The sequence below is a fragment of the Zootoca vivipara genome, chromosome 5 (genome assembly GCF_963506605.1).
Source record: "Zootoca vivipara chromosome 5, rZooViv1.1, whole genome shotgun sequence".
NCBI classification, from domain to species: Eukaryota; Metazoa; Chordata; class Lepidosauria; order Squamata; family Lacertidae; genus Zootoca; species Zootoca vivipara.
Window position 1 is genome coordinate 95,343,043 of NC_083280.1, and position 17,381 is coordinate 95,360,423.

At 42.1% G+C, this 17,381-nt stretch overlaps 2 protein-coding genes across 3 annotated transcripts in view; both read right to left on the bottom strand.

Moving 5' to 3' along the window:
* ETV6 (ETS variant transcription factor 6) overlaps positions 1-17,381 on the bottom strand; it is a 125,160-nt gene that overhangs the window by 57,910 nt on the left and 49,869 nt on the right. The window lies entirely within an intron of this gene.
* TTC38 (tetratricopeptide repeat domain 38) overlaps positions 2,806-17,381 on the bottom strand; it is a 155,678-nt gene continuing 141,102 nt past the window's right edge. The window contains exon 15 of the mRNA XM_035137606.2: positions 2,806-10,568. The gene's annotated coding sequence lies outside the window, so the exon portion shown is untranslated. The remainder of the gene's footprint in view (positions 10,569-17,381) is intronic.

Consider the following 17,381-nt stretch of genomic DNA (forward strand, 5'->3'; position numbering starts at 1 on the left):
GGAAGAAAAGGCCAGGATAGCTGTACATTGCTGACTTAAAGTGACGTCTGGCCAGAGACAATCTAGGAGGCACGGTTTATCTGTACTGTATCAGAATATAGGGCTAGTCCCAGACTTTGCAATGCACAGGAGCTAGGTAGCAATAATAATAATAGTAATAATAGTAATAATAATTTATTATTTATACCCCGCCCATCTGTCTGGGTTTCCCCAGCCACTCTGGGCTGCTTCCAACAGAAAAATAAAATACAATAATCTATTAAACATTAAAAGCCTCCCTAAACAGGGCTGCCTTCCGATGTCTTCTAAAAATCTGGTAGCTGTTTGTCTCTTTGACATCTGATGGGAGGGCGTTCCACAGGGCGGATGCCACTACTGAGAAGGCCCTCTGCCTGGTTCCCTGCAACTTGGCTTCTCGCAATGAGGGAACCGCCAGAAGGCCCTCGTCACTGGACCTCAGTGTCCGGGCAGAACGATGGGGGTGGAGACGTTCCTTCAGGTATACTGGACCGAGGCCGTTTAGGACTTTAAAGGTCAGCACCAACACTTTGAATTGTGCTCCACATACGTGGAAAGGGTTCTAGGGATATCCACAACTGTAGTCACTGGTCTTCAATTGGTCAGGATTTAACTGGTTGGAACATTTTAGAACAACATAAAAGTACAATTCAGGTAGGTAGTCGTGTTCGTCTGATGCAGTCAAAAGATATTTATAAAAATAAAAAAAATTGTCTAGTAGCACCTTAGAGACCAACTAAGTTTATTCTTGTTATAAGCTTTTGTGTGCATGTACACTTCTTCAGATGGTGCTACTAGACAATTTTTTATATATACAGTGGTGCCTCGCTAGACGAATTTAATTCGTTCCACGGGTCTTTTCTTATAACGGAAAATTCATCTAGCGAATCCCATAGGAATGCATCGAATTTTTTTGATTATTATTTTTTTGCCCATAGGAACGCATTAATTGAATTTCAATGCATTCCTATGGGAAACCGCGATTCGCTAGACGAATTTTTTGTAAAATGAATTCGTCTAGCGAGGCAACCTCTGCTAGAAAAAACCTTTCGTTAAGCGGAAATTTCGTTAAGCAGGGCATTCGTTAAGCGAGGCACCACTATATCTATATCCAGATAGATAGATAGATAGATATCATAAAAGTACGGTGACAACAAAAACCCTAATCTAGCCTTGGGGACTGACAAACAGGGAGATCCATCCCTCCTCCAGGGCTGACAACATTTTTATGCTGGTTGCCCAGGCAGGACTTTGCTCAATTCCTCCTCTGCCAGCCTGCTCACTTGCCTGCCTGCAGTTCCATATCACCAATGGTCAGCAGATTAGTCCAAAAGCAAGTCCTTTTATAGTCAAAAGGAGGGTGTATGTGAGGAGAGTGGGGTGTGGAAGTCAGGCATGTATGGCAATGGACTAGACAAGTGCCTCAGACAGGACTGGCCCATCAATGAGGGAGAGAGAGAGAGAATCCCCCTTTGCCCACTGCTTCTCTTGCATATTCCGGTATCGCCTCAGGTGGCAAAACGGGAAGGACTGTTCCTGACCTCAGGTTGAAGTTTGGTGTAACAAGTTTATAAATGCTGGAGTCAAACTAGGACTTTTGAGTCACATGGTGGAAATATCCAAACAAATTAAGAACAGTTCATGAAGGAAACCAGTATTTCTTTGGTAGGGAAAAAAGGGAAAGGTTTACCCCAGGCTTCCCCAAACTGCAGCCCTCCAGATGTTTTGGCCTACAACTCCCATGATTCCTAGCTAACAGGACCAGTGGTCAAGGATGATGGGAATTGTAGTCCAAAACATCTGGAGGGCCAAAGTTTGGGGATTCCTGGTTTACCCTGACTTGTGTGTGGGTTTTACTTTTGTAGAGAAGGTTCTCTCACAAAAGACATTTGCTCTTGATTGAAAACGAGTCAGACAAAGAAGTCATATTTAACTAGAACCATCGGCAGGTACCGGTAATTGCTAACAAGGGAGAAACTGAGACCACAGTCAAGGGGAGTCTGTGGGAAGGATATGCTTGAAGCCTTAGAGTGAATCCTGTCAGGATAGAAGCATTTTATTTTCATCCTGCGCGGGAGGGGAATGGTGCATGGGCTGAGCTCATTGGAGAGCTGTTTTGAAGCGAATTGGACTGCTATGTCTTTAATTTGTCATTCCATTATGAACTCTTTCCCTATCCAACAAGCCTTCAAGTCAGGAAGCTATGTCTGCCCACACAGGAAATTCCTTTGCAGCAACTTCCCCAAAAAGGAAATTTCCCTCAGAAGTGTGGCCTTTGAGCGGAGGCTGTTTGAAGAGTTTTTTTTTTGGCATGCTCAACCTACGCTGCTGCTGGTTCTGCAGCCAGAATTTGGGAATGAACAGGTCCTCTTTCAGACAGGCAAGCAGGCCCCCCCTTACCCATGATTGTTCGCCCACAAACCTCTCCCTTCCTCCACAGACAGCCCTTTTTTTTAACTCTCTCTCTCCCTCTCTGGAAAAGTCTTTGCACAAGCAGTGTTGGCTGGGATTTTAGGAAAGTGAAAAAGGAGAAATAATAGCAATGACGAAGCAGGGATAGAGGGAGAATATCCTCCATGCTAATCCCCTGCTTTGAAATCAGGAACAAAGAACCCTGTGCTTAGCACACTGACAAATTGATTGTAAAACAACTTACGGACAGACAAATGTGTTTAGGATTAGAGCCAAATTGTTCCATTAGATTTCCTAAGATCTGGCAGGACAGAATTTTGGAGTCAGCTTTCGGGGTTTGGTTTTTTTTAATGTGTGTGTGTGTGTGTGTGTGTGTGTGTGTGTGTGTGTGTGTTTGTAAAGTACTATGCAGTGTGGCTTTATTTTAAATAAACTTTCACATTGAGGAACTTTATTTTAAAAATGGGATTCTTTTGAAAGGGGAGCTAAAAGAGGGGAGCAAACCTATAAAAACTATTCTCACAGACCTCTTGTGAATCACTAAGTGGGTGAGAGCCTACCCTGAATGAATAACAGAAAATATTTTATGAAGCACCTTAGCACAAGCCATATAACCAGATCTACTGCCAGACTTACAGTAAGTTGCAATTTTCCCATTTCAAGTCAGAAAACAAGTGTCTCTCCCAGCATTCAGTAAATGATTCAAAGATAAGGAAATTATTCATAAGCTATAGGTTTATATATATATAAATATATATATAAATAATATATATACTATGAAAATTCTGAAGGGGGCGGTGTGCAAAACATACAGGATAACTCAAGGAAACCCCATAAAACTGCAAATTTTCATAGTTTCTATCCATTTCTTCTGCCTTCATTTGCAACATTTCATACAATACACTGCAGCCATTGTTACACATTTCATTCACATACACAAACACTTCATCGATTTGTGGAAACACCAGTTTTAGGACCTCTAAACACGTGTCTAGAAATGTTTGTTTTTAGCTTGTCTTTTCATTTCTGCCAGTCTCGTACCAACTTTTCACTCCCTGAAAACTGTCTTTCTAAGCTCACAGCTCACAATGTGCGCGAGAGAAATGCATAGCCACAATTGCCACAATGCCACATTGTTGCTCTGTTTAAGTGGCGGGGGGGGGGGGGAACACAATGATATCATGCAACAATTGTACAATGAAAGGTTACCTCCAGGCTTGATTATTGTAACTCGCTTTACGGAGAGCTGCCCTTGAAGCTGACCCAGAAACTCCAGCGGGTGCAGGATGCCGCAGCGAGGCTCCTTATGGGGTCCCGGCCGCGGGATCACATTCATCCAGTGCTTTACCAGCTGCACTGGCTCCCAGTGGAGTACAGGATCAGATTTAAGGTGCTGGTTTTGACCTTTAAAGCCCTATGTGGCCTAGGACCCTCATACCTATGGGACCGCCTCTCCTGGTATTCCCCGCGGAGGACCTTAAGGTCCACAAATAACAACATTTTTGAGATCCCAAGCCATATGGTGACCAGACTGGTCTCAACTAGGGCCAGGGCCTTTTCAGTACTGGCCCCAACTTGGTGGAACGCTCTCTCACAGGAGACCAGGGCCCTGAAGAATTTGACATCTTTCTGCAGGGCCTTTGGGCTGGACACAGTCTGACCTCTATGTTTTCCTCCCTTATGGTTTTGATCTGGGCCATTTTAAAATGAGGCTGCATTTTAAATTTTAAAATTTAAATTGTATTTTAACCTGTATTTTAATTAATTGTTTTTCTTTCTTTCACGTCTTATTGTAATTTTACTGTTGTCACCCACCCTGAGCCTGGTTTTTACTGGGGAGGGTGGGGTATAAATAAGATATTATTATTATTATTATTATTATTATTATTATTATTATTATTAATGAACCAATTATTTGGACTGAAAAAACAGTGTGTGGTGGTGAAATATGGTATTCTGTTGATCAAAAAATCTTCTCCCCTTTCATGATCTCATTGCCTCACACTCCTGGCACATCTTTGCTTTGACTGAACCATGGTTTTCTCCTTCCAGTTCCCTATCTCCTTCCACCCACTCTCACAACCGTGGGGACTTCTTCTTTCTTACAGAGCACTCTTGCTAATATGCACTCCCTTTGTCTCCTTCTAAGATGCTTCTGAACACCCTGTCCCTATTCTCGCCAACTATGGAAAACCAAAAAGTAACTCTTTTAATAATCTTGCAGGCTTTCTTTCTTTCAAAATGTACACACCAGACCTGATTTTCAGCATATCGTACTCATGCATTACAATGAATATTGGATTGATACCAGGCTTCTTTTAAGCATATATTTGTATCCATGAAGGCTTTAAACTTGCTTTAAGTAAAATTAAAGCAGAGACCCTTAGGACTCTGAATTCTGCCTGCAATGCTGCAATCTGGGATATCCTGCACATGTATGATAGTACAGCATATATATGGCTTGGATTGCCTTCTCATGAAATGGAATCATAATTACCATAGTAGAGTCAGTGAGAAATAAAATGAAAAGCCTGAGCCCAAACCACAAAAAGGTCACAAAGATGTTTTTAAAGAAGCTGGATGATAACTCCAGTGCCTTACGCAGGAAAAAAGAGGGAACAAGAAGTAACGGCGTGAGTGGGAAATTTTGAAAAGATGTCTCTGCCAAGTCATTAGAGGGAAGTGAAAACCAGCAAAAAGTGCAAATACTGAAAGGGGTAGTTGGCTTCGAGGAAATGAAAGAGAGAGAATAAGCTTGGTATTCTTGCAAATCAAGAAATTCATTTACCATCATCAGAAACCAGGGTGGATTTGATTTAAATCAAACTGATTTAAATCACAATTTAAATCAAACTGATTTAAATCACAATTTAAATCACTAGTCAGTAAGGCTTGATTTAAATCATAGTTTTCTACATAAAGACTAATTCTTGCTGGTATAACTTTAATATGCAAGTAGATGAAGATTTTTAGAATAACAACTTTTCATAATAGTTTTTTTTATCCCCAGTTTAATAGGTTAATCATTCATATTTGGACAACTTTTCTGTTGTACTTAGGAAGGAGGGAAATAATCATTACCTTAATAATAACAATTTTAATAGACTTATTCAACTGAAACAATAACATTACAGCATATGTTATTTGCTTAAACAAACATCCATGTTTGTTAATTAATTTGGCTAAACAAAATATATATATTTTAAGAAACTTAGACTGTCAGCCCAGCCTACACATGAAAAACTTAAACTGTCCTCTGTAGCTCACTCATCATCTTCATCTTCTTCTCTGTTCATAATCTGGAAAAGAAAAACAAGCTTTCCTGCTTTATCGGGTCCCAAACGATTTCTCAATTTAGAATGAATGAGTCCAAAGGAAGAGAATATTCTTTCAACGCCTGCAAAAGAAGCTACTGCTGTTAAAAGTGAAATCATTACTTGAACTGTCTCTAAATCCAAGTGCTTAAGTGACTTCCACCAGTTCACTGGTGTGACTTTCTTTAAAATATCTTCAGCAAACATATATTTCTTGAATGGTTCCCCCTTAGCTTTGAAGTTTATTATAGTTGGCATTACAGATGGATGATTGCTGGATACCCATGTCATAGCTAACTCCTCTTCCTCAGCACTTAAGTTTTGACCCTGGTACTGGATATTGACAATATTTGCCAAAAAATGAGCTGGAGACAGTACTTGTCCCATTCGTTTTTTTAATGCTTGTAATTTAATTCTGTCCATGTGTAGTTCTGTTTTTAAGTGTTCACTCAGTTCCTTCCAAATTTCAACAGCATCAGCAATAAAACAGCTATTTTTCTGTATTTTGTTTAAAGCTTCAGAGATGGGTTTCAGGATGCTCAGCATATGTTCAACATTCTCTTAAGACCAATGTTGAGGATTTTGGCCGTGACAGTGCCATCTATTTTATCTCAATTTTGTTCACAAACTGTCATCAGAATAGGTCACTTCTAGATATATTGCTCAAAACAGTCCACCACAAAGTTCCATCTAACATCTTGTGGGAGCGTTAGCTTGGTTCCATCCATCCTTTTCAGAGCTGCTGCAGCAAAATGATTGTTACGGAAGTATTTAGCGACAACATTCGTCTTTATTTCTGGAACACTTAATCTTTGGCTAAGAGGTGTGAGCACTGCAACCATATGTTATTAGCTTATTCCCTTCCCACTCTTCTAAATTTCTTCTCATCTTGGATACATTTGCATCTTCTCATCTTGGATACATTTGAATTTTTGTTCACATGTTATAGCTTTTACTGCCACTTCTTGCAAGTATTCTGCTGTGTGTGCATTTCCTGACGTATCAATTGTTTGTGGAAGGAAGACTTTCCCTTCTTCTGTTGTTATACAAGCACATACAACAGGTTCATTGTGGACATTACTCTATTCTACCCTTCAGAGCTGTTGCATATTACTCCATTTCTCTGTCATACACTTTTTCCAGCAGTTTCCCTGAAACATCTGCTCTGCTAGGTGGACTGTATCCTGGTCTCAGTGACTGAACCATATTAATGAAATGTGGGTTCTCAGTCAGATTGAAAGAAGAGTTCATTGCATAAACAAACTGGGCAATTTTTTCATCAATTAACTCTTTTTTAATCTGCTAGTTTATCTATGGTAGTTCCAGGAGGGAAGGTTTTTCTTTCTTTCTTTTAGGTGATAGTGATATGTGGCTGTGGGTGTTTGATGATGATGATGCTCATGAAGCACTATCCTGGATGGATAACTCTGAAACTGTAGAACAGGAGGATGGTGATCTTCTTGAAGGTGGACAGTTTCCAGAATCCATGAATTCCTCTAAACAAAAAAGTCAGCGCTGTTATTTTATTGTTTATACAATTTCTGCTTATTGTACACAGCACTGCCCCAAAAGGAATATTTGCTTTTCTTCATATTTTCTCCAAATGACAGTAACATGCAGTAATAATAAGAAATATAATTTTGCTCAAACATGACACTTCAAGGCAGTCTTTAGAAATATGATTCAATAATAATGTTTACCAACCTGAAGATCCTGCCTGTTCAAATGTGTTTCTTTGGTCATCTTCATCACAGCACTTCTCATGATGTTGCCTCATTCGGGCCCCCAGGCCTTGCATTTCTTTGTTGCAGTGTTTGCATTTTGCACGCATGCCTGCCTTACCGATAGGTAAAGGAACTTCATTAAAATATTGCCAAACTGGGTCTCTTTTACGGCCTGCTGCCATTATAGGTTTTTTTTCCTCTAAGGAAAGAATGTGATAAACCTCAGGGCATACACACAAAAAGATTCAAAGACTTGTCTGTCTGTGGTTGTGCAGTACAGTATTGTGCTCAGAAAGTTTCACTTTCATTTTGTACTGCTTGTCTGCTTGCCTCTTCCTCCTCACACTTCGTTTCACTTTCTTCTTGTGCAGATCTTTTCCACTCCAAACAATCAGAAAAATATTGTTTCTATTCTATTCACTGAACTTCTTGAAACTTAGCACTGAAGGGGTTGATTCTGTATTCATAGGTTTGTAGAACAATAGGATTAGGGTCTTTTTCTCAACTCTGTTCATGTTATAACATTTTTGGTGTGAAGAAGAGGCATATGATCTTTGCTGAGTCAAATTCAGTTTTGAGAACTGCAAAAGTAAACCAAGCATCTGTGATAATATCTTGTAGGCAGAGAAACTGCCCAATAATCTTACAAAAACCTCTGGAAGAGCATGACATTGTGAATAGATTAATGGAATTCATTTACCAAAAAAATTAAACATATACAGCCTTATTCTACATAATTTAAAAACTAATCTTTATTTCATGATGGAATAACCTTTGAATGGTAATACATTTTCCTCAAAAAGCATTTTATTTTTTAAAAAATCTGATTTAATTTTTTTTAAAAGACTCTTGTACATGGGTAGGCAAACCAAGGCCCGGGGGCCGGATCCAGCCCAATCTCCTTCTACATCTGGCCCGTGGACAGTCTGGGAATCAGTGTGTTTTTACATGAGTAGAATGTGCCCTTCTATTTAAAATGCATCTCTGGGTTAGTTGTGGGGCATAGGAATTCATTTATATATTTTTTTCAAAATATAGTCCGGCCCCCCACAAGGTCTGAGGGACAGTGGACTGGCCCCCTGCTGAAAACGTTTGCTGACCCCTGCTCTTGTATCAGGTGTGGGGCACCTGTGGTGCTGCAGCAGGTGCTGTTGAACCCTTTCTCACTTCATCCCCAACCAGTACTGGCAAAACGTCAGGGATGACAGAAGCTTTAGTCCAGCAGCCTCTAGACAGCCACCAGCTCCCCATCTCTCCTCTGAAGACCTCAGCAGTTCTTCTATTCTCCAATCCTTTTGTTCTGTTGTGCTTTGAAAATTCTCTTCAGGACAGAGTGGTTCTTACTTTCTTAACTTGGTAAGGAGAGGCTGCTCGAAATATCATTCCACTGCTCTGCTGGCTGGAGCTGACGGAAATGGTCTTTAAAGCTCAGCATCAAAGCATTTACTTCATAAGCAGGAAAGTCTCGCGTCTTGTGCCAGCAACAACCTCTCCCCATAATTAATTAATACTGTATTAATTGTGCATGATCTGTGGAAATGAAGAAGCACGGTGGGGAAAGCCCTCTGCACAGGTTTGGGGGAGCAGGGTGGACAAAACAAAAAGGGTTCTCTCAAAAAGGATTGTAGAGGAAAACCTGTCAAGAAGTCCATACAAAGATAGTAAAACGATGCCTTTCTTAGGACCAACCAAAAAGAAAAAAGGAGTGAGCAATTTTACCAGAACTCTACTTCAGGCTGCATGTTTCCTTTAAAAAGGGTGCAGTGAGGAGAAAAGAAATATGGAGATTATGCTGGAACTTGCACTGTAACGAACAAAAACAGTCTAGCACATCAGATTCCGTGTTACGGTATTCATTTTATCGACTTAGCAGGATAAACAACAGAGTAAACAGCTCTACAACAAGAACTGGGGTAAAAGGAAAACCTATGCTTCTAATCCGAAGCCAATCTCTCTTTAGATGAACATCAGTAAATAAATCTCCCTTCATTTTCAAAATTCTCTCTCTCTCTCTCTCTCTCTCTCTCTCACACACACACACACACACAGAGTTATTTATAGCTGCCTTTACCGGAGCTACTTCCTTATCAGGAAGCATATAGCTGGGAACTGGTGTCTGCCTTCCTTGAAAATTCTTTCCAGAGACACAGAAACCCAAAAAGGGAAATTTCCCTTCAAATACAGTGGCGGTTTTGTTGCTGTTGGCTTTAAGAAGAGAGGGGTTGGGAGGGGGAGTTTTATACCAGGCTGTATATAATGACCCAAAGCTCAGAGAAAACATTAAAATGTTCTTCTTTTTAAAACTGAGACTGATCTAACTCTCTTGTTTTGAAATTAATTTGTACTTAAAATGCTTCATGTTGGCTTGATTACACCAGTGACAGGCTCCACATCAAGTTTAATTGTACACTACATTTTCAGTGTTTTAAGAACAATTCACGAGAAATCAAATTATCAGCTTAACAGTGGATGTTTTTGGAATAATTCTTTTTCCACTCTTTACAGCATTACTTCAACACACACACATAGGTATTCATGCCACCCATCATGGATATAATCAGCATGCCAGCAGTGGCGGAACATATACCCGTGCTGCCCTGCACCTGGGGGCAGAGCAAGCCGCTCATGGTGGACATTCGGCGTGCCACCTGCCCGCAACTCCCAAGCCTCCCCCAAACTGTCAAAACAAAGGGGGAAGGGGGGAATGCTGCCAGTGAGGGCACCTGGAGTGGTCTGCCCCCCACCCCGCTTCCTATGCCCCTGCATGCCAGAAGGACTTCAATCCAGGAGTTAGTACAGAATGTAGAAAAGCAATTCAAATGACACCCAGTGGCAATCCAGAGCATGAAGGTTTTCCTCACTGAAAAGTAGATTCAGAAAGGCCTGTAGCATATAAATCTAATACAGTGGTACCTCTGGTTAAGAACTTAATTCGTTCCGGAGGTCCGTTCTTAACCTGAAACTGTTCTTAACCTGAAGCACCACTTTAGCTAATGGGGCCTCCTGCTGCTGCCGTGCCGCCGGAGCACGATTTCTATTCTCATCCTGAAGCAAAGTTCTTAACCCAAGGTACTATTTCTGGGTTAGCGGAGTCTGTAACCTGAAGCGTTTGTAACCCGAGGTTTGTAAAACTGAAACAACACAGTGCAGACTCCAGGGAAAAAGCCTGAAACAGTATCCAGTTAAGGCATGGAAGCAGGCTTTTGAAATAACCTCTCAGTTAGGTATGATGGCTACCAAGAGGTCATTGCTCCTGTAAGAACTGTATGATGTACTGCAGACAGGCACTTCTTAAAAATTCCTACTAATGAATTTAAAAATGGGTGTAGGCACTGTAGGGGAACAGTTTGGGAAGGGAGCTGAACTCTCTCCTTTCCCCTCAGCTTCTGAAACATTTAACAGCTGAGGCTTGGCTTCCCATTGGTTGTAGGAGCTTCCTGCACTCAAGCAGAAGCCACGTTGGACGTTCAGCTTCCAAAAAACATTTGAAAACCGGAGCATTTACTTTCGGGTTTTTGACATTCAGGAGTTGAAATGTTCCAAAACAGAGGTGTTCAGGAGCCAAGGTTTGGCTGTACAGGCATTCATTCCTCATGCAACTACCACTGTGTAAGGGAAAGAGCTGGACTGCACTTGCTGACTGTGCAGGGTTCTATATTGTGCAGGAACCTATAATGGGGGACTAGCAAGAGGAAGCCTCTCTTTTCCCCTCATGCAATGATAATAGGCAATAATGCTTGCATAGGGCTCTGTCCTCCTCCCAGCTGGGCTGGGATAAAAGTGCCTGAAACAATCCCCTTTAGACGTTTTGCTTTAGGCACAAAAAGGGCAGGCAGATGAACAACTGTAGGTGCCTCTGCCATGCCTAGGTTGGCCTTCAGGAGTGCAGCCTCTGGAGACCACAGTACAGTGGTACCTCTACTTACAAATTTAATGCATTCCAAACACACATTTGTAAGTCGAAAAAATGTGTAAGTCGAATCCCATAGGAATGTATTGGGAGAAAAAAATTGTAAGTCGAAGCAACCCTATCTAAAAATTCGTAAGTAGAAAAAATCCTATCTAAACCGCATCCTAGATGGCGGACGGAGCTCCGTTCGTAAGTAGAAACATTCATAAGTAGAGTTATTCGTGAGTAGAGGTACCACAGTATAGCCCATTCGCTCATAGGGACTTGAGCGGTTTTGCTGACCCCGCTCCTCAAACATTGCACACACTGCTTGGAACAGTTCCTCAACAACCACACATTTCAGTATGCAGGCAGTAAACTAACACACATGTCAACAAGAAGCAAATCTGCTCTAAGTGCCAACTGAAGTACAGGGGGGGGGAGTATTTGATCCCCTGCTAAATTTGCCCGCTTGCCCTCTGACAAAGAAATGACCAGTCCATAATTTTAATGGTAGCTTTATTTTAGCTGTGAGAGGCAGAATAACAAGAAAAACCCCAGAAGCCCGGAAGCCCGGAAGACAAAAGTCAGAGATTGATGTGCATTATAATGAGTGAAATAAGTATTTGATCCCTTTGCAAAAGATGACTTAGTACTTGGTGGCAAAATCCTTGTTGGCAGTTACAGAGGTGAGATGTTTCTTGTAGGTGGCCACCAGGTTTGCACACATCTCAGGAGTCATTTCTTCGTCAGAGGGCAAACGGGCAAATTTAGCAGGGGATCCAATACTTCCCCCCCTCACTGTAGGTCTTTGACTTTGGGTCAGCATATCAATTCCTTTCAGATCCAAGAACTCATCACCCATATACAGTGGTACCTCAGGTTAAGAACTTAATTTGTTCTGGAGGTCCGTTCTTAACCTGAAACTGTTCTTAACCTGAGGTACCACTTGAGCTAATGGGGCCTCCCGCTGCTGCCACGCAATTTCTGTTCTCATCCCGAGGTTAAGTTCTTAACCCAAGGCACTACTTCTGGGTTAGCGGAGTCTGTAACCCAAGGTGTTTGTAACCTGAAGTGTCTGTAACCCGAGGGACCACTGTATGGGGAAACTGAAGCACACTGCACTGGACCAGAACAGCAAGAATTTCTCCCTAGCCACTTTCCACTTCACCAGAATGTTTTGGTTGCTTCTTACTTCCCAAGGGCTTGATAGTGTGACAGAGGCAGGGCAGCAAGTGCAAATTAATACAGGCCCACCTAAGAGATTTTGGGAGTTCGGTTCCAGACCACTGCAATAAAACAAGTCACACTTTTTTGGGTTTTGTTTCCCAGGTCGTATAAAAGTTATGTTTATACTACCGTATGTTGTAGTCTATTTAGCCAGGCCCCACCTGGCTGCAGGGGGCGGGAGGGGAAAAACCCGGCTCCAGCCCTAGCCAGCTCCACTCCCATGACCAGAAGAGGAACAGTGGGGGGGGCCTTCCTTCCCCTGGAAGTGGCCAGTCTGCCTGCAGCTGTAAGGAGCAATATCTGTGAAGTGCAATAAAGCAAAGTATAACAAAATGAGGTGTGCCTGGATGTGGTGACATAGAGTCTACTGTTGACTTTTGCTATGAGAGGTACATACAGTATACAGTAAGTGATCTGATGAATGAGTAACTGGATTGGTCACAAGCCTGTCTACTTTATTGCCCCGCCTATTTTTATAAAGCACTGGAGCTCCTCAGCTAAAAATATTCAGCCAGACAACCAATGTCATGGTTTTGGCCCACAAAAATGGCACCCCATCAAAACTAGACAGGGACACTTCTGGGTTTGGGAGGGAGGCTCTTCCTGCTGTGAACTCCACTTGCTCAGTGGCTCTCTCCCTTTGGGCTCAGAAAGCAAATTCATCACTATCGCCTAGAACAGGCATCCCCAAACTTCGGCCCTCCAGATGTTTTGGACTGCAATTCCCATCTTCCCCAACCACTGGTCCTGTTAGCTAGGGATCATGGGAGTTGTAGGCCAAAACATCTGGAGGGCCGAAGTTGGGGGATGCCTGACCTAGAAGAAGAAGAAGGTAGCAAACAAGCGGAGGTAAGCAAGCAAACAATCTGCAGTGGCAGATGCTTTGGCAGGGAGGCATGTGAACAAGCCACAGCAGAGCTGTAAGGAGCAGCAGTGGCTCTGGCCCCCACCCATGCGCATCTGGGCTGGCACACATGCAGAGAAGGAAGGCCCACCAATCCAAGGGGGGCCCAATCTCCCAGGCAGTCCAATTGTAATTGATGGTGGCTGGTTGCTGATTCTCAGCAGTGGTTGCCCCAATGGTGTCAACTCTAAGGCCAGGTCCTAAGCACCAATGAATCCCACCCTACTCCCACATTTTTCACATACAGTGGTACCTCTGGTTAAGAACTTAATTCATTCTGGAGGTCCGTTCTTAACCTGAAGCACCACTTTAGCTAATGGGGCCTCCTGCTGCCGCTGTGCCGGAGCGCCGGAGATTTCTGTTCTCATCCTGAAGCAAAGTTCTTGACCTGAGGTACTATTTCTAGGTTAGCGGAGTTTGTAACCTGAAGCGTTTGTAACCTGAAGTGTTTGTAACCAGAGGTACCAATGTACATGCCTGTGACAGCCCCTCTTAGCTCTGCCCCACCTCCAATAACAGCTATAGCTTGAAAGGGCTGCATCTGGCACATGAAGTCCTGAGCTTGCTCACGCTTAGCTGGGTCCCACCAGATTACAGTGAGTAAACACGAAGTGGGGAGAGAAGGTGTGTGCCTTTAACTGCCCAAGGGAAAACATCTGGAGCCATGATATGCCACAGTTCCCTGGATGGATGGATGGAAGGATGGATGGATCCAGGGGCTGTAGAAATAAATGATTACAAGCTATTCCCCATTTGTGCATTCCGAGTCATTGTGTGGGTCGGTGGAGTAAACCCAGCCCAGCCGCCTTCTGGTGGGGTTGCCACCTGTATAGACAAATGACTATATGCAGTGTCTTGCAAAGCAGCAATAATAATAAAATATTGGTGCAGACTCTCAAATAAGCACACAGAGTTACTGGCTAACAATAACAAAATAATGACTAGCCCATCTGTCACAGCCCCCACTCAACAGGGTTGGCCATTTTTGCCACAGCTGCAGCCTGGAAGATAAATTGTCTGCCTTGTCTTCTGGAAGCATTTGCCGACCACAACAGGTGACGGGTTATATGCAAGTTGGTACTAGCAGTCAAGTTGAGCTCTAATTAATGATCCTGAAAATTACAACACAAATACGAAAACCCATTTTTAATTATACTAATTTTCTTTTTACAAGTTGCGGGAAACAATAGATCAAAACAACTACAACTTTGCAATTAGAAAATTATCAGTGACAGTTAAAATGTATTCCTCTCAGTATGGCTGACTTAAGAAGGACTTCGGGCACATCTGTTTACACTTCAGAGAGGTCCAAACCAGGCCTAGTTAAACCGCTCTTACTACTACCAAAGATCACTGTTTCCCAAACTGTGGCTTGCGACCCATAAGCACATGGGAGTACAGTCTTTATAAGCAAACACCAAATAATAACTACTTTTAATCCATAACTGAAATGATGAATACCTTTTACAACTTTTTGTTTTCTTGGTGTATTCTTAATGTTGTGTCGATACTTATAACTGAATATCAGAATGCCACTCCCACCCCAAATGGCCTTGAGTGGTTTATCCTCAGGGAGGGGTTAAGGAAAGGCAAGTGAGGTTTTCTAGCCCTGTAGCAAAAGGCCAGGTGATATAGGCTTTATAATCCAGGCACTGCCCTCAGACCACTCTTCTTTTTCTTCTTCGCAGCCCCTTCCGCCACAGAGTGGGCTTTGCTAGTTGCCCTTTGAAGGCCCAGTAGGAATTTGGTGGGGTAGCAGGAAGTCCCTGATTGGCCTTTGGGGATCTTACTTTTCTCGTACTTCATGTTGCTGGTAAATACTAATTGGGTTTGCAGCAGCATATACATAATTCAGTTTGTTTAATCTAGGCAGGTGAGAGAAAATTTTAAAACTGGTTGTTAAAAACCAACTGATTTGGTTTAATTGCTTTTTGCAGACCTTCTCATTTCATTATATAACATTTAATAAAATAGAACCATTTTAACACTTAACTTGCCTCTCAAGTTCTTTCAGAGTCTGATGGCAAAGGCTTGAGTCTTACAATTTAACACTGGGGAGTTGCTCTCTAGCAGAAGAACTGTTGACCGTTCACGGCAAGGTGCGCGGATAGAGAGTTGTTTCAAGCAGCTATTACAATTTGTGTCTGATGCATGTAGGATTAGTTAATAGATAAGCCAAGGGTGATTTGAAGTTTGCTTAGTCAAAATAATAAATACTATCTTTATCAATAACAATCTGAGCCTATGCCTGACAATCTCTCCCCTGCATAAATGTACTAGTTGTAAAACAGAAGCTCAGTGATCCCACTGACACCTCCCAATATATAACAGAGTTTGTATAACCATATGTTTTTAGAGTATTTTTTGTAGTTTATGAAGCAATATCCTGCAATCAGATGTCTGGTTTTCTTACATTCCCATAAACAAAACTGTGAATAACTTTGGTACTACAATTGTGTAAACTTTTGCTTGGATGTCTCAAGCAATGGTTGCAAAACAGGCAGTATTGAAATTAAACTGTACAAAACTGTTGGCTACCAGAGGAGGTCTAAAGTCCAAAATTCATGTGCCAGTAAGACAACAAGTCACCACACCAAAAAATCTGGTAACCACTGCCCTAGACAGCTCTTATAGTCTAGGGCTGGTTTCTCCTCCACTCTCACCCAAAAAGGTTGTCCTGCTTTTCTCTCCTCCAAAACCCACAGCCCTCCCCCACTTGTTCTCACTTTCAGAATCTCTTAGGTGTCCTTAGCTCCACCATTCACTAGTAGAGAACTGTGTTAAAAAACAAACCCCAGCCTGTAAGCATGTGCCTATGAAATGCCTTAACCCATAAACACAGTTAAGTACGTAATTGATCTTCAGCACGTACATTGTTTCACTATATGGGAACAAAAGAAATAGAATCGTAGAGTTGGAAGAGACCACAAGGGCCATCCAGTCCAACCCCCTGCCAAGCAGGAAACACCATCAAAGCATTCTTGACATATGCCTGTCAAGCCTCTGCTTAAAGACCTCCAAAGGAGGAGACTCCGAACAGCTCTTACTGTCAGGAAGTTCTTCCTAATGTTTAGGTGGAATCTTCTTTCTTGTAGTTTGAATCCATTGCTCCGTGTCCACTTCTCTGGAGTAGCAGAAAACAACCTTTCTCCCTCCTCTATATGACATCCTTTTATATATTTGAACATGGCTATCATATAACCCCTTAACCTTCTCTTCTCCAGGCTAAATATACCCAGCTCCCTAAGCCGTTCCTCATAAGGCATCGTTTCCAGGCCTTTGACCATTTTGGTTGCCCTCCTCTGGACATGTTCCAGCTTGTCAGTATCCTTCTTGAACTGTGGTGCCCAGAATTGAACACAGTACTCCAGGTGAGGTCTGACCAGAGCAGAATATAGTGGTACTATTACTTCCCTTGATCTAGATGCTATACTCCTATTGATGCAGCCCAGAATTGCATTGGCTTTTTAGCTGCTTTTTTTAGCTGCTTTTTTAGTTTCCTTGTTCTTCCTTTTGCTACGGACATACCCATAAAAGCCCTTTTTGTTGCTTTTAACCTCTCTAGCAATCCTGAGTTCATTCTGTGCTTTAGCTTTTCTGACTTTGTCTCTAAATGTGCTGGCTATTTGTTTGAATTCCACTCTGGTGGCTTCCCCCTTTTTCCATATTTTGTACATATCCCTTTTAAATCTTAACTCAGTTTAAAGTTCTTTAGATAGCCACCCTGGCTTCCATGTTTCCATCTCATTGGTATTGCCTGAAGTTGTGCTTTTAATATCTCCCTTTTAGCAAACTCCCAACCAACATGAACTCCCTTCCCTTTTAGTATTGCTGTCCATGGGATCTCACCTAGTGTTTCCCTAAGTTTTATGAAGTCGACTTTCTTAAAG